Below are 23,919 nucleotides of genomic sequence, written 5' to 3'. Positions count from 1 at the left end.
AGGATAGAGTTTTGATTTAATCCTAATCTTATTCGCGGGTTGAGATTTTTATATAAACATAACCCTGTCATATCTGCGAGTTGAGAATATCCCAACTCTAACCCTATCCATTCTTAATCCGCGGATACCCGACTCTACCTGCGGGTTACCAAAAAGATACAACATTATTACATAACTTAATGATAATTTAAAATAAAATTAACGTTTATGTGAAAAAAAAACATATTAAATTATTAATTAATGATCTTTTCTTATTGGCTAAAGATTTTTTGCATTTCGGTCTTTGATTCAACATCCACTTAAAACATATTTTTATATAAATATATAACTGATGAGCACATAATTTGTACGCTTTTTGGCATTGTTTTTAGTATGTTTTTAGTAGTTTTAGTTGAGTTCTTAGTATATTTTTATTAGTTTTTAGTTAAAATTCACTTTTCTGGACTTCACTATGAGTTTGTGTGTTTTTCTGTGATTTCAGGTATTTTCTGGCTGAAATTGAGGGACCTGAGCAAAAATCTGATTCAGAGACTGAAAAGGACTGCAGATGCTGTTGGATTCTGACCTCCCTGCACTCTAAGTGGATTTTCTGGAGCTACAGAAGCCCAATTGGCGCGCTCTCAACGGCTTTGGAAAGTAGACATCCTGGGCTTTCCAGCAATATATGATAGTCCATACTTTGCTCAAGATTTGATGGCCCAAACCGGCGTTCAAAGTCACCTTAAGATTTCTCAGCGTTAAACGCCGGAACTGGCACCAAAATGGGAGTTAAACGCCCAAACTGGCACAAAAGCTGGCGTTTAACTCCAAGAAGAGTCTCTACACGAAAAATGCTTCATTGCTCAGCCCAAGCACACACCAAGTGGGCCCGGAAGAGGATTTTTATGTCATTTACTCATCTTTGTAATCCTTAGGCTACTAGTTCCCTATAAGTAGGACCTTTTACTATTGTATTTAAACATCTTGAGATCTTTGAATCTTTTGATCACTGGGGGCTGGCCTCATGGCCATGCCTAGACCTTGTTCTTATGTATTTTCAACGGTGGAGTTTCTACACACCATAGATTAAGGTGTGGAGCTCTGCTGTACCTCGAGTATTAATGCAATTACTATTGTTCTTCTATTCAATTCCGCTCATTCTTTGTCCAAGATATCACTTGTTCTTCAACTTGATGAATGTGATGATCCGTGACACTCATCATCATTCTCACCTATGAACGTGTGACTGACAACCACCTCCGTTCTACCTTAGATTGGGTGAATATCTCTTGGATTCCTGATACACGATGCATGGTTGATCGCCTGACAACCGAGTGCTCGCCTGACAAACGAGCCAGCCATTCCGTGAGATCAGAGTCTTCGTGGTATAGGCAAGAACTGATGGCGGCATTCAAGAGAATCCGAAAGGTCTAACCTTGTCTATGGTATTCTGAGTAGGATTCAATGATTGAATGACTGTGACGAGCTTCAAACTCCTGAGGGCTGGGCGTTAGTGACAGACGCAAAAGAATCACTGGATTCTATTCCGGCCTGATTGAGAACCGACAGATGGATAGCCGTGTCGTGACAGGGTGCGTTGAACATTTCCACTGAGAGGATGGGAGGTAGCCACTGACAACGGTGAAACCCTTGCATAAGCTTGCCATGGAAAGGAGTAAGAAGGATTGGATGAAGACAGTAGGAAAGCAGAGAGACGGAAGGGACAGCATCTTCATACGCTTATCTAAAGCTCATACCAATGATCTACATAAGTATCTCTATCTTTATCTTTATGTTTTATTCATCATCTATACCCATTTGAGTCTGCCTGACTAAGATTTACAAGGTGACCATAGCTTGCTTCATACCAACAATCTCCGTGGGATCGACCCTTACTCGCGTAAGGTTTATTACTTGGACGACCCAGTGCACTTGCTGGTTAGTTGTGCGAAGTTGTGTTTATGCCATGGTATTGAACACCAAGTTTTTGGATTCATTACCGGGGATTATTTGAGTTGTGAAAAGTATTGATCACAATTTCGTGCACCAAGTTTTTGGCGCCGTTGCCGGGGATTGTTTTGTGTATGGACAACTGACGGTTCATCTTGTTGCTTAGATTAGGTATTTTTCTTCAGAGTTCTTAAGAATGAATTCTAGTGTTTCATGATGATCTGCTGAAATCTGGCTGGCTGAGAAGCCATGTCTAATCTTATTGGACCGAGGTTTCAACTGATCATCACAAGAGCTTGTTGATTTCTATCAATCTTGCTATTGGAGCAATGATCTGCTAAGGCTTGGCTGGCCATTGGCCATGTCTAGTGTTTTGGACCGAAGCTTTCTTTGAAAGCTTGGCTGGCTGTGAAGCCATGTCTAATTCCTGGACCGGAGTCTTAGACTAGCATTGCAATGATTCCTGGAATCCAAATTAAGAATTCTGAAACCTTCATTTTCTATTTCCATATAATTTTTGAAAAAGCACAAAAAAATTTCAAAATCATAAAAAAACCAAAAATATTTTATGTTTCTTGTTTGAGTCTAGTGTCTAATTTTAAGTTTGGTGTCTTGCATGCATTGTTTATTTGATCTTGGTTCTATTTTCAAGTCAATAGTACAGGGAACTGAAGATTCAGAACATGCAGCAGAGGAATTACACAGAAAAAGCTGGGCGTTCAAAACGCCCAGTGAAGAAGGACAGACTGGCGTTTAAACGCCAGCCAAGGTACCTGGTTGGGCGTTTAACGCCCAAAAAGGTAGTGCAATGGGCGTTAAACGCCAGAATGTGCACCATTCTGGGCGTTTAACGCCAGGATGGCACAAGGGGGAGGATTTTGTTTTCAAATCAATTTTTTTTTCAAGTTTTCAAAGTTTTTCAAAATCAAATCTTTTTCAAATCATATCTTTTCAATCAAATGTTTTCAAAATCAATTTCTTTCTTTTTTTAAAGATACTTGCTATCAATTAATGATTTGATTCAACATTTCAAGTATGCTGCCTTTTCTGTTGAGAAAGGTTTAATGTTTGAATCATATCTTTTCTTGTTAGGTAAGTCATTAATTTTTAAAATCAAATCTTTTTTTTTTGTTTTCAAATCATATCTTTTCAATCATATCTTTTTAAAACCATAAATTTTTTTTATCATATCTTTTTTAATCACATCTATTTCAAAACAGTTTTCAATCATATCTTCTTGATTTCTAATTTCAAAATCTTTTTCAAAAATTACTTGATTTCTTTCTCACTCGTGGTTTTCGAAAATCAATTAAAGTTTTTCAAAATGTTTTTAAAATCTTTTTAATTTAATTTTCGAAAAATCTCTTCCCCTCTTCTCACATCCTTCTATTTTTGGAGTACCACTCCTCCTCAATGCACAATTCGAACTCTGTCTGACTAAGTTCGAATTCTTCTCCTTCTTCTTTCTATTTTTCTTTTCCTCTGACACCTCAAGGAATCTCTATACTGTGACATAGAGGATTCCACATTTTCTTGTTCTCTTCTCTTTCATATGAGCAGAAGCAAAGACAAAGGAATTCTTGTTGAAGCTGACCCTGAACCTGAAAGGACCTTGAAGCGAAAGCTAAGAGAAGCTAAGGCACAACTCTCTGTAGAGGACCTAACAGAAATCTTCAAAGAAGAAGGACCCATGGCAGCCGAAAACAACAACAATGCAAACAATGCAAGGAAGGTGCTGGGTGACTTTACTGCACCTACTCCCGACTTCTATGGGAGAAGCATCTCTATCCTTGCCATTGGAGCAAACAACTTTGAGCTTAAGCCTCAATTAGTTTCTCTAATGCAACAGAATTGCAAGTTCCATGGACTTCCATTGGAAGATCCTCATCAGTTCTTAGCTGAATTCTTGCAAATCTGTGACACTGTCAAGACTAATGGGGTTGACCCTGAGGTCTACAGACTTATGCTATTCCCTTTTGCTGTAAGAGACAGAGCTAGGATATGGTTGGACTCATGGGAAAAGCTAGTCAATGCCTTCTTGGCAAAGTTCTTTCCACCTCAAAAAATTGAGTAAGCTTAGAGTGGAAGTCCAAACCTTCAGACAGAAGGATGGAGAATCCCTCTATGAAGCTTGGGAAAGATACAAACAATTGATCAGAAAATATCCTTCTGACATGCTTTCTGAATGGAGCATCATAGGTATTTTCTATGATGGTCTCTCTGAACTATCCAAGATGTCTTTGGATAGCTCTGCTGGAGGATCTCTTCATCTGAAAAAGACGCCTACAGAAGCTCAAGAACTAATTGAAATGGTTGCAAATAACCAATTCATGTACACTTCTGAAAGGAATCCTGTGAACAATGGGACTAATCAGAAGAAAGGAGTTCTTGAGATTGATACTCTGAATGCCATTGGTGCGCGAAATTGTGATCACTACAACTTCACACAACTAACCAGCAAGTGCACTGGGTCGTCCAAGTAATACCTTACGTGAGTAAGGGTCGATCCCACGGAGATTGTTGGTATGAAGCAAGCTATGGTCACCTTGTAAATCTCAGTCAGGCAGACTCAAATGGATATAGGTAATAAACGCATAAAGCATAAAGATAAAGATAGAGATACTTATGTAATTCATTGGTAGGAACTTCAGATAAGCGCATGAAGATGCCTTCCCTTCCGTCTCTCTGCTTTCCTACTGTCTTCATCCAATCCTTCTTACTCCTTTCCATGGCAAGCTTGTGTAGGGTTTCACCGTTGTCAATGGCTACCTCCCATCCTCTCAGTGAAAGCGATTGCATATGCCCTGTCACGGCACGCGGAATTCAGCTATCGGTTCTCGGTCAGGCCGGAATAATATCCATTGATACTTTTGCGTCTGTCACTAACGCCCCGCCTGCTAGGAGTTTGAAGCACGTCACAGTCATTCAGTCATTGAATCCTACTCAGAATACCATAGACAAGGTTAGACCTTCCGGATTCTCTTGAATGCTGCCATCAGTTCTTGCCTATACCACGAAGATTCTGATCTCACGGAATGGTTGGCTCGTTTGTCAGGCGAGCACTCGGTTGTCAGGCGATCAACCATGCATCGTGCAATCAGGAATCCAAGAGATATTCACTATAGCCTTGATTGCTTGTAGAACAAAAGTGGTTGTCAGTCACCTTGTTCATAAGTGAGAATGATGATGAGTGTCACGGGTCATCACATTCATCAAGTTGAAGAACAAGTGATATCTTGGACAAAGAACAAGCGGAATTGAATGGAAGAACAATAGTAATTGCATTAATACTCGAGGTACAGCAGAGCTCCACACCTTAATCTATGGTGTGTAGAAACTCCACCGTTGAAAATACATAAGAACAAAAGTGATCATTGGTTTCGGCCCCAGAGAGGAAACCAGAAGAACCAAGATGAAAATACAATAGTAAAAGGTCCTATATATAGAGAACTAGTAGCCTAGTGTGTACAGAGATGAGTAAATGACATAAAAATCCACTTCCGGTCCCACTTGGTGTGTGCTTGGGCTGAGCAATGAAGCAATTTCGTGTAGAGACTCTTATTGGAGTTAAACGCCAGCTTTTATGCCAGTTTGGGCGTTTAACTCCCATTTTGGTGCCAGTTCTGGCGTTTAACGCTGGGAATTCTGAGGGTGACTCTGAACGCCGGTTTGGGCCATCAAATCTTGAGCAAAGTATGGACTATCATATATTGCTGGAAAGCCCAGGATGTCTACTTTCCAACGCCGTTGAGAGCGCGCCAATTGGGCTTCTGTAGCTCCAGAAAATCCACTTTGAGTGCAGGGAGGTCAGAATCCAACAGCATCTGCAGTCCTTTTCAGTCTCTGAATCAGATTTTTGCTCAGGTCCCTCAATTTCAGCCAGAAAATACCTGAAATCACAGAAAAACACACAAACTCATAGTAAAGTCCAGAAAAGTGAATTTTAACTAAAAACTAATAAAAATATACTAAAAACTAACTAAATCATACCAAAAACATACTAAAAACAATGCCAAAAAGTGTATAAATTATCCGCTCATCACAACACCAAACTTAAATTGTTGCTTGTCCTCAAGCAACTGAAAATCAAATAAGATAAAAAGAAGAGAATATACTATAGACTCCAAATTATCAATGAAACTTAGCTCCAAATTAGATGAGCGGGACTAGTAGCTTTTTGCCTCCAAACAGTTTTGGCATCTCACTTTATCCTTTGAAATTCAGAATGATTGGCTTCTTTAGGAACTCAGAGTCCAGATAATGTTATTGATTCTCCTAGTTAAGTATGATGATTCTTGAACACAGCTACTTATTGAGTCTTGGCCGTGGCCCAAAGCACTCTGTCTTCCAGTATTACCACCGGATACATACATGCCACAGACACATAATTGGGTGAACCTTTTCAGATTGTGACTCAGCTTTGCTAGAGTCCCCAATTAGAGGTGTCCAGGGTTCTTAAGCACACTCTTTTTGCCTTGGATCACAACTTTATTTCTTTCTTTTTCTTTTTCTCCCCTTTTTTTTCGCTTTTTCTTCTCTTTTTTTTTTGTATTCACTGCTTTTTCTTGCTTCAAGAATCATTTTTATGATTTTTCAGATCCTCAGTAACATGTCTCCTTTTTCATCATTCTCTCAAGAGCCAACAATTTTAACATTCATGAACAACAAATTCAAAAGACATATGCACTGTTCAAGCATACATTCAGAAAACAAAAAGTATTGTCACCACATCAAACTAATTAAGCTAGTTTTAAAGATGAATTCGAAATCCTGTACTTCTTGTTCTTTTGTGATAAAAACAGTTTTCATTTAAGAAAGGTGATGGATTCATAGGACATTCATAACTTTAAGGCATAGACACTAAGACACTAATGATCATAAGACACAAACATGGATAAACATAAGCACTAAAATTCGAAAAATAAGAAAATAAAGAACAAGGAGATTAAAGAACGGGTCCACCTTAGTGATGGCGGCTTGTTCTTGCTCTTGAAGGTCTTATGGAGTGCTTGAGCTCCTCAATGTTTCTTCCTTGTCTTTGTTGCTCCTCTCTCATGATTCTTTGATCTTCTCTAATTTCATGGAGGAGAATGGGGTGTTCTTGGTGCTCCACCCTTTTCTTAGTGATGGGCTTGAGGTCATGCCTTCTCAGTTGAACCGGCTTCCTTCTTGAATCTCTCTTTCATTGAACGCCCTCTTCATAAATGTCTATGAGGATTTGGTCCAACCTTTGATCAAAGTTGACCCTTCTTCATGGCCACAACTTCATAGAAGTGGTCTTGATGCACCCTTGAGATGAATCTCTCCATCTCCCATGACTCGGAGGAGGAGGCTTTTGCCTTCCCTTTCCTCTTTCTAGAGGTTTCTCCGGCTTTGGATGCCATAAATGGTTATGGAAAAACGAAAAAGCAACGCTTTTACCACACCAAACTTAAAAGGTTTGCTCGTCCTCGAGCAAAAGAAGAAAGAAGAGAGTAGAAGAAGAAGAAATGAGGAAGAAGGGAGTGGCTTTGTGTTCGGCCATGTATGAGTGGGTTTGGGAGGGAAAGTGGTTTGAATTTGAAGGGTGAGGTAGGTGGGGTTTTATGAAGGATGGATGTGAGTGGTGAAGAGGTATTGAGGTGAATGGGTGAAGAAGAAGAGAGAGTGGTGGGGTTGGTGGGGATCCTGTGGGGTCCACAGATCCTGAGGTGTCAAGGAAAAGTCATCCCTGCACCAAATGGCATGCAAAATTGCGTTTTTAGCCATTTCTGGCGTTAAACGCCGGGCTGGTGCCCATTTCTGGCGTTTAACGCCAGGTTCTTACCCTTTTCTGGCGTTTAACGCCAGTCTGGTGCCCCTTTCTGGCGTTAAACGCCCAGAATGGTGCCAAACTGGGCGTTAAACACCCACCTGCTAGCCTTACTGGCGTTTAAACGCCAGTAAGTTCTTCCTCCAGGGTGTGCTGTTTTTCTTCCTGTTTTTCATTCTGTTTTTGCTTTTTCAATTGATTTTGTGACTTCTTATGATCATCAACCTACAAAATAAAATAAAATAACAAAAGAAATAGATAACATATAACATTGGGTTGCCTCCCAACAAGCGCTTCTTTAATGTCATTAGCTTGACAGAGGACTCTCATGGAGCCTCAGAAATGCTCAGAGCTATGTTGGAACCTCCCAACACCAAACTTAGAGTTTGAATGTGGGGGTTCAACACCAAACTTAGAGTTTGGTTGTGGCCTCCCAACACCAAACTTAGAGTTTGACTGTGGGGGCTCTGTTTGACTCTGATTTGAGAGAAGCTCTTCATGCTTCCTCTCCATGGTGACAGAGGGATATCCTTGAGCCTTAAACACAAAGGATTTTTCATTCACTTGAATGATCAGTTTGCCTCTATCAACATCAATCACAGCCCTTGCTGTGGCTAGGAAGGGTCTGCCAAGGATGATGGTTTCATCCATGCACTTCCCAGTCTCTAGGACTATGAAATCAGCAGGGATGTAATGGTTTTCAATCTTCACCAAAACATCCTCTACAAGTCCATGAGCTTGTTTTCTTGAGTTGTCTGCCATCTCCAATGAGATTCTTGCAGCTTGTACCTCAAAGATCCCTAGCTTCTCCATTACAGAGAGAGGCATGAGGTTCACACTTGACCCTAAGTCACACAGGGCCTTCTTGAAGGTCATGGTGCCTATGGTACAAGGTATGGAAAACTTCCCAGGATCTTGTCTCTTTTGAGGTAATTTCTGCCTAGACAAGTCATCCAGTTCTTTGGTGAGCAAGGGAGGTTCATCTTCCCAAGTCTCATTTCCAAATAACTTGTCATTTAGCTTCATGATTGCTCCAAGGTATTTAGCAACTTGCTCTTCAGTGACATACTCATCCTCTTCAGAGGAAGAATACTCATCAGAGCTCATGAAAGGCAGAAGTAAGTCCAATGGAATCTCTATGGTCTCATTTTGAGCCTTAGATTCCCATGGTTCCTCATTGGGGAACTCAGAGGAGGTTGGTGCATGCTCATTGAGGTCTTCCTCAGTGGCGTCCACCTCCTCTCTTTCCTCTCCATATTCGGCCATGGTTATGGCTTTGCACTCTCCTCTTGGATTTTCTTCTGTATTACTTGGGAGAGTACTAGGAGGGAGTTCAGTAACTTTCTTGCTCAGCTGTCCCATTTGTGCTTCCAAATTCCTAATGGAAGACCTTGTTTCAGTCATGAAACTTTGAGTGGTTTTGATTAGATCAGAGACCATGGTTGCTAAGTCAGAGGGGTTCTGCTTAGCATTCTCTGTCTGTTGCTGAGAAGATGATGGAAAAGGCTTGTTATTGCTAAACTTGTTTCTTCCACCATTATTATTATTGAAACCTTGTTGAGGTCTCTCTTGATTCTTCCATGAGAAATTTGGGTGATTTCTCCATGAAGAATTATAGGTGTTTCCATAGGGTTCTCCTAGGTAATTCACCTCTTCCATTGAAGGGTTCTCAGGATCATAAGCTTCTTCCTCAGATGAAGCATCCTTAGTACTGCCAGGTGCATTTTGCATTCCAGACAGACTTTGAGAAATCAAATTGACTTGTTGAGTCAATATCTTATTCTGAGCCAAAATGGCATTCAGAGTGTCAATCTCAAGAACTCCTTTCTTCTGACTAGTCCCATTGTTCACAGGATTCCTTTCAGAAGTGTACATGAATTGGTTATTTGCAACCATCTCAATTAGTTCCTGAGCCTCTGTAGGCGTCTTCTTCAGATGAAAAGATCCTCCAGCAGAGCTATCCAAAGACATCTTGGATAGTTCAGAGAGACCATCATAGAAAATACCTATGATGCTCCATTCAGAAAGCATGTCTGAGGGACATTTTCTGATTAATTGTTTGTATCTTTCCCAAGCTTCATAGAGGGATTCTCCATCCTTCTGTCTGAAGGTTTGGACTTCCACTCTAAGCTTACTCCATTTTTGAGGTGGAAAGAACTTTGCCAAGAAGGCATTGACTAGCTTTTCCCAAGAGTCCAGGCTATCTTTAGGTTGTGAGTCCAACCATATTCTAGCTCTGTCTCTTATAGCAAAAGGGAATAGCATCAGTCTGTAGACCTCAGGGTCAACCCCATTAGTCTTGACTGTGTCACAGATTTGCAAGAACTCAGCTAAAAACTGATGAGGATCTTCCATTGGAAGTCCATGGAACTTGCAATTCTGTTGCATTAGAGAAACTAACTGAGGCTTAAGCTCAAAGTTGTTTGCTCCAATGGCAGGGATAGAGATGCTTCTCCCATAGAAATTGGGAGTAGGTGCAGTAAAGTCACCCAGCACCTTCCTTGCATTGTTGGCATTGTTGTTGTTTTCGGCTGCCATGGGTTCTTCTTCCTTGAAGAATTCGGTCAGGTCCTCAACAGAGAGTTGAGCCTTAGCTTCTCTTAGCTTTTGCTTCAAGGTCCTTTCAGGTTCAGGGTCAGCTTCAACAAGAATGCCTTTGTCTTTGCTCCTGCTCATATGAAAGAGAAGAGAACAAGAAAATGTGGAATCCTCTACGTCACAGTATAGAGATTCCTTGAGGTGTCAGAGGAAAAGAAAAATAGAAGAAAGAAGGTAGAAGAATTCGAACTTGATTAGATAGAGTTCGAATTGTGCATTAAGAAGGAGTAGTACTCCATAAATAGAAGGATGTGAGAAGGAGGGAAGAGAATTTTCGAAAATTAATTAGAAAGATGTCAAAAACATTTTAAAAATTGATTGATAATTTTCCAAAATTGAAAGTGGAAAAGAAATCAAGTGATTTTTGAAAAAGATTTTGAAATTAGAAATCAAAAAGATTTGATTGAAAACTTATTTTGAAAAAGATGTGATTAAAAAGATATGATTGAAAAAAAATTTGATTTGAAAACAATTTTAAAAGATATGTTTTGAAAACAAATTTTTAAAAGATTTGATTTTGAAAATTAGTGACTTGCCTAACAAGAAAAGATATGATTCAAACATTAAACCTTTCTCAACAGAAAAGGCAACAAATTTGAGATGTTCAATCAAATCATTAATTGTTAGTAAGTATCTTTGAAAAAGGAAAGAAATTGACTTTGAAAACATTTGATTGAAAATATATGATTTGAAAAAGATTTGATTTTGAAAAACTTTGAAAACTTGAAAAAAAATTGATTTGAAAACAAAATCTTCCCCCTTCGCCATCCTGGCGTTAAACGCCCAGAATGGTATCCATTCTGGCGTTTAACGCCCAAAATGCACCCTTTTTGGGCGTTAAACGCCCAACCAGGTACCCTGGCTGGCGTTTAAACGCCAGTCTGTCCTTCTTCACTGGGCGTTTTGAACGCCCAGCTTTTTCTGTGTAATTCCTCTGCAGTATGTTCTGAATCTTCAATTCTTGGTATTATTGACTTGAAAAGACACAAATTAGAAATATTTTTGGATTTTTTTATAATCAAAATGCAACAAGAATCAAATAACAATGCATGCAAGACACCAAACTTAGCAATTTGTATACTACTGACACTATATGAGACACATAAACACTCAAGTCAAAAGAATTCAAAGATCAGAGTAAGAAATCATCAAGAATTATTTGAAGATCCTTAAGACACATGAATGTATGCAATTGACACCAAACTTAAGATGAGACACTAAACTCAAACAAGAAACATAAAATATTTTTGGTTTTTATGGTTTTGTAAATTTTTTTTTTCGAAAATTAAGTGGGAAAAGGTATCAAAATTCTTAATGAGAATTCCAGGAATCAGTGCAATGCTAGTCTAAGACTCCGGTCCAGGAATTAGACATGGCTTCACAGCCAGCCAAGCTTTCAAAGAAAGCTTCGGTCCAAAACACTAGACATGGCCAAAGGCCAGCCAAGCCTTAGCAGATCACTGCTCCAAAAGCAAGATTGATAGAGATCAACAAGCTATTGTGATGATTAGTTGAAACCTCGGTCCAATGAAATTAGACATGGCTTCTCAGCCAGCCAGATTTCAACAGATCATCATGAAACACTAGAATTCATTCTTAAGAACTCTGAAAAAAAAATACCTAATCTAAGCAACAAGATGAACCGTCAGTTGTCCATACACGAACAATCCCCGGCAACGGCGCCAAAAACTTGGTGCGCGAAATTGTGATCACTACAACTTCACACAACTAACCAGCAAGTGCACTGGGTCGTCCAAGTAATACCTTACGTGAGTAAGGGTCGATCCCACGGAGATTGTTGGTATGAAGCAAGCTATGGTCACCTTGTAAATCTCAGTCAGGCAGACTCAAATGGATATAGGTAATAAACGCATAAAGCATAAAGATAAAGATAGAGATACTTATGTAAATCATTGGTAGGAACTTCAGATAAGCGCATGAAGATGCCTTCCCTTCCGTCTCTCTGCTTTCCTACTGTCTTCATCCAATCCTTCTTACTCCTTTCCATGGCAAGCTTGTGTAGGGTTTCACCGTTGTCAATGGCTACCTCCCATCCTCTCAGTGAAAGCGATTGCATATGCCCTGTCACGGCACGCGGAATTCAGCTGTCGGTTCTCGGTCAGGCCGGAATAATATCCATTGATACTTTTGCGTCTGTCACTAACGCCCCGCCTGCTAGGAGTTTGAAGCACGTCACAGTCATTCAGTCATTGAATCCTACTCAGAATACCATAGACAAGGTTAGACCTTCCGGATTCTCTTGAATGCTGCCATCAGTTCTTGCCTATACCACGAAGATTCTGATCTCACGGAATGGTTGGCTCGTTTGTCAGGCGAGCACTCGGTTGTCAGGCGATCAACCATGCATCGTGCAATCAGGAATCCAAGAGATATTCACTATAGCCTTGATTGCTTGTAGAACAAAAGTGGTTGTCAGTCACCTTGTTCATAAGTGAGAATGATGATGAGTGTCACGGGTCATCACATTCATCAAGTTGAAGAACAAGTGATATCTTGGACAAAGAACAAGCGGAATTGAATGGAAGAACAATAGTAATTGCATTAATACTCGAGGTACAGCAGAGCTCCACACCTTAATCTATGGTGTGTAGAAACTCCACCGTTGAAAATACATAAGAACAAAAGTGATCATTGGTTTCGGCCCCAGAGAGGGAACCAGAAGAACCAAGATGAAAATACAATAGTAAAAGGTCCTATATATAGAGAACTAGTAGCCTAGTGTGTACAGAGATGAGTAAATGACATAAAAATCCACTTCCGGGCCCACTTGGTGTGTGCTTGGGCTGAGCAATAAAGCAATTTCGTGTAGAGACTCTTCTTGGAGTTAAACGCCAGCTTTTATGCCAGTTTGGGCGTTTAACTCCCATTTTGGTGCCAGTTCCGGCGTTTAACGCTGGGAATTCTGAGGGTGACTTTGAACGCCGGTTTGGGCCATCAAATCTTGGGCAAAGTATGGACTATCATATATTGCTGGAAAGCCCAGGATGTCTACTTTCCAACGCCGTTGAGAGCGCGCCAATTGGGCTTCTGTAGCTCCAGAAAATCCACTTCGAGTGCAGGGAGGTCAGAATCCAACAGCATCTGCAGTCCTTTTCAGTCTCTGAATCAGATTTTTGCTCAGGTCCCTCAATTTCAGCCAGAAAATACCTGAAATCACAGAAAAACACACAAACTCATAGTAAAGTCCAGAAAAGTGAATTTTAACTAAAAACTAATAAAAATATACTAAAAACTAACTAAATCATACCAAAAACATACTAAAAACAATGCCAAAAAGTGTATAAATTATCCGCTCATCAGCCATATTGGCTCAGAATAAAACATTGACTCAACAAGTCAATTTGATTTCTCAAAGTCTGTCTGGAATGCAAAATGCACCAAGCAGTACTAAGGATGCTTCATCTGAAGAAGAAGCTTATGATCCTGAGAACCCTTCAATGGAAGAGGTGAATTACCTAGGAGAACCCTATGGAAACACCTATAATTCTTCATGGAGAAATCACCCAAATTTCTCATGGAAGAATCAAGAGAGACCTCAACAAGGTTTCAACAACAATAATGGTGGAAGAAATAGGTTTAGCAATGGCAAGCCTTTTCCATCATCTTCTCAGCAACAGACAGAGAATTCTAAGCAGAACAACTCTGACTTAGCAACCATGGTCTCTGATCTAATTAAAACCACTCAAAGTTTCATGACTGAAACAAGATCCTCCATTAGGAATTTGGAGGCGCAAGTGGGACAGCTGAGCAAGAAAGTTACTGAACTCCCTCTTAGTACTCTCCCAAGCAATACAGAAGAAAATCCAAAAGGAGAGTGCAAGGCCATCAACATGGCCGAATTTGGAGAGGAAGGAGAGGCAGTGAACGCCACTGAGGAAGACCTCAATGGACGTCCACTGGCCTCCACTGAGTTCCCCAATGAGGAACCATGGGAATCTGAGGCTCAAAATGAGACTATAGAGATTCCATTGGACTTACTTCTGCCTTTCATGAGCTCTGATGAGTATTCTTCCTCTGAAGAGGATGAGTATGTCAATGAAGAGCAAGTTGCTAAATACCTTGGAGCAATCATGAAGCTAAATGATAAGTTATTTGGAAATGAGACTTGGGAGGATGAACCCCCTTTGCTCACCAAAGAATTGGATGACTTGTCTAGGCAGAAATTATCTCAAAAGAGGCAGGACCCTGGGAAGTTCTCCATACCTTGTACCATAGGCACCATGACCTTCAAGAAGGCTCTGTGTGACTTAGGGTCAAGTGTAAACCTCATGCCTCTCTCTGTAATGGAGAAGCTAGGGATCTTTGAGGTACAAGCTGCAAGAATCTCACTAGAGATGGCAGACAACTCAAGAAAACAAGCTCATGGACTTGTAGAGGATGTTTTGGTGAAGATTGAAGACCATTACATCCCTGCTGATTTCATAGTCCTAGAGACTGGGAAGCGCATGGATGAATCTATCATCCTTGGCAGACCCTTCCTAGCCACAGCAAAGGCTGTGATTGATGTTGATAGAGGAGAATTGATCACTCAAGTGAATGAAGAATCCTTTGTGTTTAAGGCTCAAGGATATCCCTCTGTCACCATGGAAAGGAAGCATGAAGAGCTTCTCTCAAATCAGAGTCAAACAGAGCCCCCACAGTCAAACTCTAAGTTTGGTGTTGGGAGGCCACAACCAAACTCTAAGTTTGGTGTTGAACCCCCACATTCAAACTCTAAGTTTGGTGTTGGGAGGTTCCAACATTGCTCTGAGTATCTGTGAGGCTCCATGAGAGCCCACTGTCAAGCTACTGACATTAAAGAAGCGCTTGTTGGGAGGCAACCCAATATTATATTTTATCCATTTTCCTTTGTTATTTTATGTTTTTTGTAGGTTGATGATCATGAGAAGTCACAAAATTAATTGAAAAAGCAAAAACAAAATGAAAAACAGGAAGAAAAACAACACACCCTGGAGGAAGAACCTATTGGCGTTTAAACGCCAGTAAGGCTAGCAGGTGGGCGTTTAACGCCCAGTCTGGCACCATTCTGGGCGTTTAACGCCAGAAAGGGGCACCAGACTGGCGTTAAACGCCAGAAAAGGGCAAGAACCTGGCGTTAAACGCCAGAAATGGGCACCAGCCCGGCGCTTAACGCCAGAATTGGCTCAAAACGTGTTTTTGAATGCCATTTGGTGCAGGGATGACTTTTCCTTGACACCTCAGGATCTGTGGGCCCCACAGGATCCCCACCAACCCCACCACTCTCTCTCTTCTTCACCCATTCACTAATCACCTCAATACCTCTTCCCCAAAAACCCTTCACCTATCAAATCCCATCTTTCTCTTCACCACTCACATCCATCCTTCATAAAACCCCACCTACCTCACCATTCAAATTCAAACCACTTTCCCTCCCAAACCCACCCATAATGACCGAACCCTACCCCTATATAAACCCTTCTTCACTTCTTCATTTTCACACACCCTAAATACTACTTCTTTCCCTTTTTGGCCGAAACATAAGCCTCCTCCATCTCCTCCATTTTCTTCTTCTTCTACTCTCTTCTTTCTTCTTTTGCTCGAGGACGAGCAAACCTTTTAAGTTTGGTGTGGTAAAAGCGTTGCTTTTTCGTTTTTCCATAACCATTTATGGCATCCAAGGCCGGAGAAACCTCTAGAAAGAGGAAAGGGAAGGCAAAAGCTTCCACCTCCAAGTCATGGGAGATGGAGAGATTCATCTCAAGGGTGCATCAAGACCACTTCTATGAAGTTGTGGCCTTGAAGAAGGCGATCCCCGAGGTCCCTTTTTCACTCAAAAAGGGTGAATATCCGGAGATCCGACATGAGATCCGAAGAAGAGGTTGGGAAGTTCTTACCAACCCCATTCAACAAGTCGGAATCTTAATGGTTCAAGAGTTCTACGCCAATGCATGGATCACCAAGAACCATGATCAAAGTGTGAACCCGGATCCAAAGAATTGGCTTACTATGGTTCGGGGGAAATACTTGGATTTTAGTCCGGAAAATGTGAGGTTGGCATTCAACTTGCCCATGATGCAAGGAGATGAACATCCTTACACAAGAAGGGTCAACTTTGATCAAAGGTTGGACCAAGTCCTCACTGACATTTGTGAAGAGGGCGCCCAATGGAAGAGAGATTCAAGAGGGAAGCCGGTTCAATTGAGAAGGCATGACCTCAAGCCTGTGGCTAGAGGATGGTTGGAGTTTATCCAACGCTCAATCATTTCCACTAGCAACCGGTCTGAAGTTACTCTAGACCGAGCCATCATGATCCATAGCATCATGATTGGAGAAGAAGTAGAAGTTCATGAGGTTATAGCCCAAGAACTCTATAAGGTGGTGGACAAGTCCTCTACCTTGGCAAGGTTAGCCTTTCCTCATCTTATTTGTCACCTCTGTTATTCAGTTGGAGTGGACATAGAAGGAGACATCCTCATTGATGAGGATAAGCCCATCACTAAGAAAAGGATGGAGCAAACAAGAGACCCCTCTCATCATGAGATCCCTGAGATTCCTCAAGGGATGCACTTTCCTCCATAAGACTATTGGGAGCAACTAAACACCTCCCTAGGAGAATTGAGTTCCAACATGGGACAACTAAGGGTGGAGCACCAAGAACATTCCATCCTCCTCCATGAAATTAGAGAAGATCAAAGAATCATGAGAGAGGAGCAACAAAGACAAGGAAGAGACATTGAGGAGCTCAAGCACTCCATAAGACCTTCAAGAGGAAGAACAAGCCGCCATCACTGAGGTGGACCCGTTCTTTAATCTCCTTGTTCTTTATTTTCCTGTTTTTCGAAATTTTCATGCTTATGTTTATCCATGTTTGTGTCTTATGATCATTAGTGTCTTAGTGTCTATGCCTTAAAGTTATGAATGTCCTATGAATCCATCACCTTTCTTAAATAAACAATGTTCTTAATTGAAAAAAAAAGATAAAAATTGCATGAATTTTGAATTTTATAACAGTTTAATTATTTTGATGTGGTGGCAACATTTTTGTTTTCTGAATGTATGCTTAAACAGTGCATATGTCTTTTGAATTTGTGGTTCATGAATGTTGGCTCTTGAAAGAATGATGAAAAAGGAGACATGTTGCTGAGGATCTGAAAAATCATAAAAATGATTCTTGAAGCAAGAAAAAGCAGTGAATACAAAAAAAAAACGAAAAAAAAGAGAAAAAAACACGAAAAAAAAAGAGAGAAAAAAAAGAAAGAAATAAAGTTGTGATCCAAGGCAAAAAGAGTGTGCTTAAGAACCCTGGACACCTCTAATTGGGGACTCTAGCAAAGCTGAGTCACAATCTGAAAAGGTTCACCCAATTATGTGTCTGTGGCATGTATGTATCCGGTGGTAATACTGGAAGACAGAGTGCTTTGGGCCACGGCCAAGACTCAATAAGTAGCTGTGTTCAAGAATCATCATACTTAGCTAGGAGAATCAATAACACTATCTGGATTCTGAGTTCCTAAAGAAGCCAATCATTCTGAATTTCAAAGGATAAAGTGAGATGCCAAGACTATTTAGAGGCAAAAAGCTAAAAGCCCCGCTCATCTAATTAATACTGATCTTCATAGATGTTTTTGGAGTTCATTGCATATTCTCTTCTTTTTTATCTTATTTGATTTTCAGTTGCTTGAGGACAAGCAACAATTTAAGTTTGGTGTTGTGATGAGCACATAATTTGTACGCTTTTTGGCATTGTTTTTAGTATGTTTTTAGTAGTTTTAGTTGAGTTCTTAGTATATTTTTATTAGTTTTTAGTTAAAATTCACTTTTCTGGACTTCACTATGAGTTTGTGTGTTTTTCTGTGATTTCAGGTATTTTCTGGCTGAAATTGAGGGACCTGAGCAAAAATCTGATTCAGAGACTGAAAAGGACTGCAGATGCTGTTGGATTCTGACCTCCCTGCACTCGAAGTGGATTTTCTGGAGCTACAGAAGCCCAATTAGCGCGCTCTCAACGGCGTTGGAAAGTAGACATCCTGGGCTTTCCAGCAACATATGATAGTCCATACTTTGCCCAAGATTTGATGGCCCAAACCGGCGTTCAAAGTCACCTTAAGATTTCCCAGCGTTAAACGCCGGAACTGGCACCAAAATGGGAGTTAAACGCCCAAACTGGCACAAAAGCTGGCGTTTAACTCCAAGAAGAGTCTCTACACGAAAAATGCTTCATTGCTCAGCCCAAGCACACACCAAGTGGGCCCGGAAGAGGATTTTTATGTCATTTACTCATCTTTGTAATTCTTAGGCTACTAGTTCCCTATAAGTAGGACCTTTTACTATTGTATTTAAACATCTTGAGATCTTTGAATCTTTTGATCACTGGGGGCTGGCCTCACGGCCATGCCTAGACCTTGTTCTTATGTATTTTCAACGGTGGAGTTTCTACACACCATAGATTAAGGTGTGGAGCTCTGCTGTACCTCGAGTATTAATGCAATTACTATTGTTCTTCTATTCAATTCCGCTCATTCTTTGTCCAAGATATCACTTGTTCTTCAACTTGATGAATGTGATGATCCGTGACACTCATCATCATTCTCACCTATGAACGTGTGACTGACAACCACCTCCGTTCTACCTTAGATTGGGTGAATATCTCTTGGATTCCTGATACACGATGCATGGTTGATCGCCTGACAACCGAGTGCTCGCCTGACAAACGAGCCAGCCATTCCGTGAGATCAGAGTCTTCGTGGTATAGGCAAGAACTGATGGCGGCATTCAAGAGAATCCGGAAGGTCTAACCTTGTCTATGGTATTCTGAGTAGGATTCAATGATTGAATGACTGTGACGAGCTTCAAACTCCTGAGGGCGGGGCGTTAGTGACAGACGCAAAAGAATCACTGGATTCTATTCCGGCCTGATTGAGAACCGACAGATGGATAGCCGTGCCGTGACAGGGTGCGTTGAACATTTCCACTGAGAGGATGGGAGGTAGCCACTGACAACGGTGAAACCCTTGCATAAGCTTGCCATGGAAAGGAGTAAGAAGGATTGGATGAAGACAGTAGGAAAGCAGAGAGACGGAAGGGACAGCATCTTCATACGCTTATCTGAAGCTCATACCAATGATCTACATAAGTATCTCTATCTTTATCTTTATGTTTTATTCATCATCTATACCCATTTGAGTCTGCCTGACTAAGATTTACAAGGTGACCATAGCTTGCTTCATACCAACAATCTCCGTGGGATCGACCCTTACTCGCGTAAGGTTTATTACTTGGACGACCCAGTGCACTTGCTGGTTAGTTGTGCGAAGTTGTGTTTATGCCATGGTATTGAACACCAAGTTTTTGGATTCATTACCGGGGATTATTTGAGTTGTGAAAAATATTGATCACAATTTCGTGCACCAATAACATATACATATATAAGGTGCGAATTGCTCGGAAAGAATTGAGGTTCAACTCGCACCCTACCCTATTCACTGTGAATTAAATTGACAACTCTACGTCTCTACCCGACCGAGTTAGATCAGATTAGGTACCCACGAGTAAGGTGTATATTGCCACCCCTACATTACATCTCTCTCCCAAAGACCACCATGTGGAATTGTATATGATCTATCCATATGTGTATATATATAGTCACCATAGATTATTTTTTATTTTTATGTTTACTATTTTCTTTTTTGTCATTGCTACATCAATATATAAATGTGTTTATGATTAAGATAGACTATCTTTTATGAATGTAACGATTAATTATTCTTCTTTAATTTAATTACTCAAAAAATTTAATATATAGATATTACAAACAAACAACGAATGCATTAGTAAAAAAATTACTTTTAACGATTATTTATTTTATTTTTAACAACAATAAAAAATAGTCGATAATATATTTATTAACAATTAGACATTAACTACCTTATTTTTATGTTTATCGCAAAAAAATTTTAGCGTTAATTATACAATTGTCAGTAAAAAAAAATTAATAGCCACAAAAATTATATAATTACTATAAAAATATTAGTTAAATAAAATATATAATGTTATTACTACTAAAAATAATTTTTATTGTAGTGATGTATGTATAACGTCCCCAAATCTCACGAGGAAAAACTCAATGTAATTTATCCTAAACCTTTTCATGCTAGCTATAAGTGGTAAAACTTTCTTTATTTCAACTTAAATTTTCATTATCATAAATTTTCAAGTCATCATGTATATAATTCTTTTACTTGAGAGCATTCTCCACGTATCTTTTAATTCCATTCTCTAATTAACAAATTTTACATTGATATGGAACAAAATATAAGGCATCATGACAAAATATATATATAGGACAAAGCTATGGTCCTCACATTTGCAATATATCGATTAATAAAGAAGTCTAATTTTTTAATCTCTCTCAAGTGAAAGACACGGTATATTTTGAAGAGATAAAATGAAGTTTGGCATTCAATTTTTCAGGCAATAACAAGTAACAAATAATTACAAAGACGCAGACACATAACAAGTAACAAATAATTAGTAATTACAAAGATGCAGACACAAGACACATTTATTTAGCAGATACAGCTCAAGGTAACTCCTGGATTCTTTCTCTGGCTACAGCTTTTTCCTCCCATTTGTTGCTTTTTTTGGGGGACGTCCATGTCACTAATAATCCTAGTACAAGGTTGATCCTAAAGATTACACCAAATGGTCCTTGGAGAATCAGAATAAACCAGATGAGGGTTAAAACAGCATGGGTGCTATTGAATTTCGCACCCACACCAAGCATCACAGCAACAGTCAATATAATCCAGAAGAATATGAAGAATCCAATCAGGGGATTGAGCTTGGACATGTTCACATGTTGATTTATAAACTTCAGGACAGAGCATAGAAGATTACTGAGTACCTCCTTATATTTCCCTAGACTTAATTCTTCCTTGACCGTACACATGGTGGATTGACTGACATTGCTCAAAATATCGCACACTATCCAAAGGCCAAGTGTCACTCATTACCCACGTTGTGCAGCTACTCTGAGCCTGTATTCTGGAACACCTTCCTCATCGTGCTTCTGGGCCTATCCAGAGAGGAGGGAAAACAAAGATAAAGAATCAAGATGAATTGAAAAATGAGTAAATAATCAAAATATTTTTTTTGATATTTAAAGACTCGCATAATCCAACAAGAAATACCAAAAGAAATTTCACTAAAGAATTAAAATTGGCGCACCTGATTATCATTGAAAGCCATTGGTGCAACAGAGGAGTTTGTTGGATTGAAATTATGGCCTTACAAGTGGGAGAGAGCAATGAACAAGAGAGGGAGTGTGTGTTAGTTAAGAAATAAACTTTATTAAGATTGGCGTGCAGGTTAATAATAGCAACCCCAAGTCAGGAAAGAAAAATGCTTCTTCCTACTGAATACTGTTTAAGTAATCAATTGCTTCAAAGTTCCAATTGTGTGTGTTAATAATTGGAACATATGTGTCCACACACACACCCTTTACCATTGGATAGATCCTTCAATCAATCCAATGATAAAGAAGGGTTGTTTGTTTAGGGTTGGAAGGGAAATGAGTACAAAGAATTGCTTCTCTAAAAGACAGCACAAACTAAGTTTATCAACAGCACACAATTTTCATGCAACATCAGCAAACACAGTTTTTCATCAATAATCAAAATCACAGGGAAAGATGCTGGCTGATATAGATCATTAACCGTTATGCAGGAAATTGATGTCAAGAATAAATTATACATTGAATGAAGAATAAACCAATTTTGCATAAACAAGGTGAAAAAAGAAGGAAGCAGGGTGTGGAACTAATAAAATCAGAACAGCTAAAAGTACAGCATGATTGGTAATCCTTCCCAGAAGCCTTGCATTGCAGTGCCATAACATATCATATTATCAAATCTGAGTTAACTCCACCAACCAAAAGTTCAATTGAAGCGCCTAGCATGATCATCAATGAACATATAGACAAATTAGTTGTTCCACACCAGAGAAACAGGACCAGGTGGAAACCCCATTTTTCCATTTCAAAACCCCCAATGTAACGCCATTTGTCTTCTCATTTGTTTACATAGGATGGAGCTTTGGAAAATAAGATTCAATATCAATAACGCATTCACAGCCAGACTCGTTTTCTTTCTTTTTTTTTTAATTCTATATACGTAAAAGTGAAAAAACTATCCCATAAAAATTCTATAATCAGTACCATATTCATCTCAGTGATGATTTCTAGCAACAAAAAATCTAGCTTAGTGATATTTTCAGCAACAAATTATTTAGGGTTCAGTGATAATCAGTAACAAATTCACGTCCGTGATTATTTTCAACAACAAAAAGATCAGACTAGTTCAGTGATATTTTCCGCACCAAAATCAAAGACAGTAACAAAACAGAAAAGGAAAGAACAGGGAAATTTGATGGAACTCACCAAATTGGGACCAGCTTCTGGTTGCGCGGAAGAAGCTGACGGCGGGGAGGAAGTTGACGGCGACGAGAAAGCTGATGGCGAGGAGGAAGCTGACGGCTAGGAGGAAGCCCCGGGACCTGCTGCTTCTGCCTCTGGCAACGACGAGCACAACGAAGGCGCAGGACTAACTGCGAGACGGTGACGAGACAGGGAGCGACGACGACGACCAGTTCCGGGACCTGCTGCTTCTGCCGCCGGTAATGACGAGGGCAGGGAAGGCGCGCGAGCGCGACTGAGTGTGAGACCGAAGACCATGAGAGAGACCTGAGCCGAGAGAGCGACGACGAGTTGAGTGCGACACCGGAGACAGTGAAAAAGACCGGAGCCGAGAGAGGGAGAGAGCTTGGGTGCGAGAGCAATGAGCCAGTGAGAGAGTGACGTTGAGGGAGGAGGAGGTAGAGCTTAGGATTGCAGAACCACGTCGTATCAGAAATTTAAGAAAAAAATATTTAATTCATAACCGGGACCGATTTATTTAAAGCGAGTTTTATAGTGTAAAAGAAAGATTTTTTCTATACTTATATATTTGTGTTGTTAGAAGGATTGTGAAATAAGTATATAAAAAAAGAGTGTGATTAAAAAATTGTGAGAATCGGACCGGTCAATGAACTGATAAGATGATTAGTTCACTAATTCAACAATTTAATTGGGGTTCAATTGGAATTTAATCGGTTTTATTAAATATATAATATAATTATTAAAAATTCAATATACAAATTCAATAATTTCTTAATTAATAAAATTTAAAAGTTTATAATTTGACATAATAATTTATTCATATATTATTATTAAAATTCTATAAAATATAATTTTTTTAACTAACTTCTAAATTATAATAAAATAATCAGCAAAAAAATTCAATCTTTAACTTAGAAAATACTTTAATAAAGAATAAAATGTTGGTTTAAATTAATGATCTGTGTCTAAAGTTTATTCCAAGCTAGACAATGTCCATGAAAAGGTAATCCAACACTCAAAGCTGGTTAGAGATCTTATTTCTACTCTCTGAGTATCGACTGGCTACTATTTGGGAGGAACTTCAATAAAAGAAGAACTGAGGTAGACAACTAAAAATTGGTCATTGCAATAAAAATTTAGAATCACAAACTTACAATTAAAAATTTCAATCCATCGGTAACGAAAA

The 23,919-nt window shown here is 39.6% G+C and overlaps 1 long non-coding RNA gene and 2 other non-coding genes across 3 annotated transcripts; 1 reads left to right on the top strand and 2 right to left on the bottom strand.

Moving 5' to 3' along the window:
* Positions 1 to 4,001: 4,001 nt before the first annotated feature.
* On the bottom strand, positions 4,002 to 4,109 carry LOC130938122 (small nucleolar RNA R71). Its single transcript, XR_009069300.1, has one exon. It is a non-coding gene; the product is annotated as a small nucleolar RNA R71 (small nucleolar RNA).
* Positions 4,110 to 9,745: 5,636 nt separating this feature from the next.
* Positions 9,746 to 9,853, top strand: LOC130937793 (small nucleolar RNA R71). Its single transcript, XR_009068992.1, has one exon. It is a non-coding gene; the product is annotated as a small nucleolar RNA R71 (small nucleolar RNA).
* A 10,877-nt stretch (positions 9,854 to 20,730) lies between these two features.
* On the bottom strand, positions 20,731 to 23,215 carry LOC130936234 (uncharacterized). Its single transcript, XR_009068082.1, has 3 exons — positions 22,737 to 23,215; positions 21,527 to 21,585; positions 20,731 to 21,374 (listed from the first exon to the last, which is right to left on the bottom strand). It is a non-coding gene; the product is annotated as an uncharacterized LOC130936234 (long non-coding RNA).
* Positions 23,216 to 23,919: the final 704 nt, after the last annotated feature.

This window comes from Arachis stenosperma, chromosome 6, assembly GCF_014773155.1.
Source record: "Arachis stenosperma cultivar V10309 chromosome 6, arast.V10309.gnm1.PFL2, whole genome shotgun sequence".
Taxonomy (NCBI): Eukaryota; Viridiplantae; Streptophyta; class Magnoliopsida; order Fabales; family Fabaceae; genus Arachis; species Arachis stenosperma.
The sequence above is the reverse complement of the archived record's forward strand: the minus strand, read 5'-3'. Positions and strand labels throughout refer to the sequence as shown.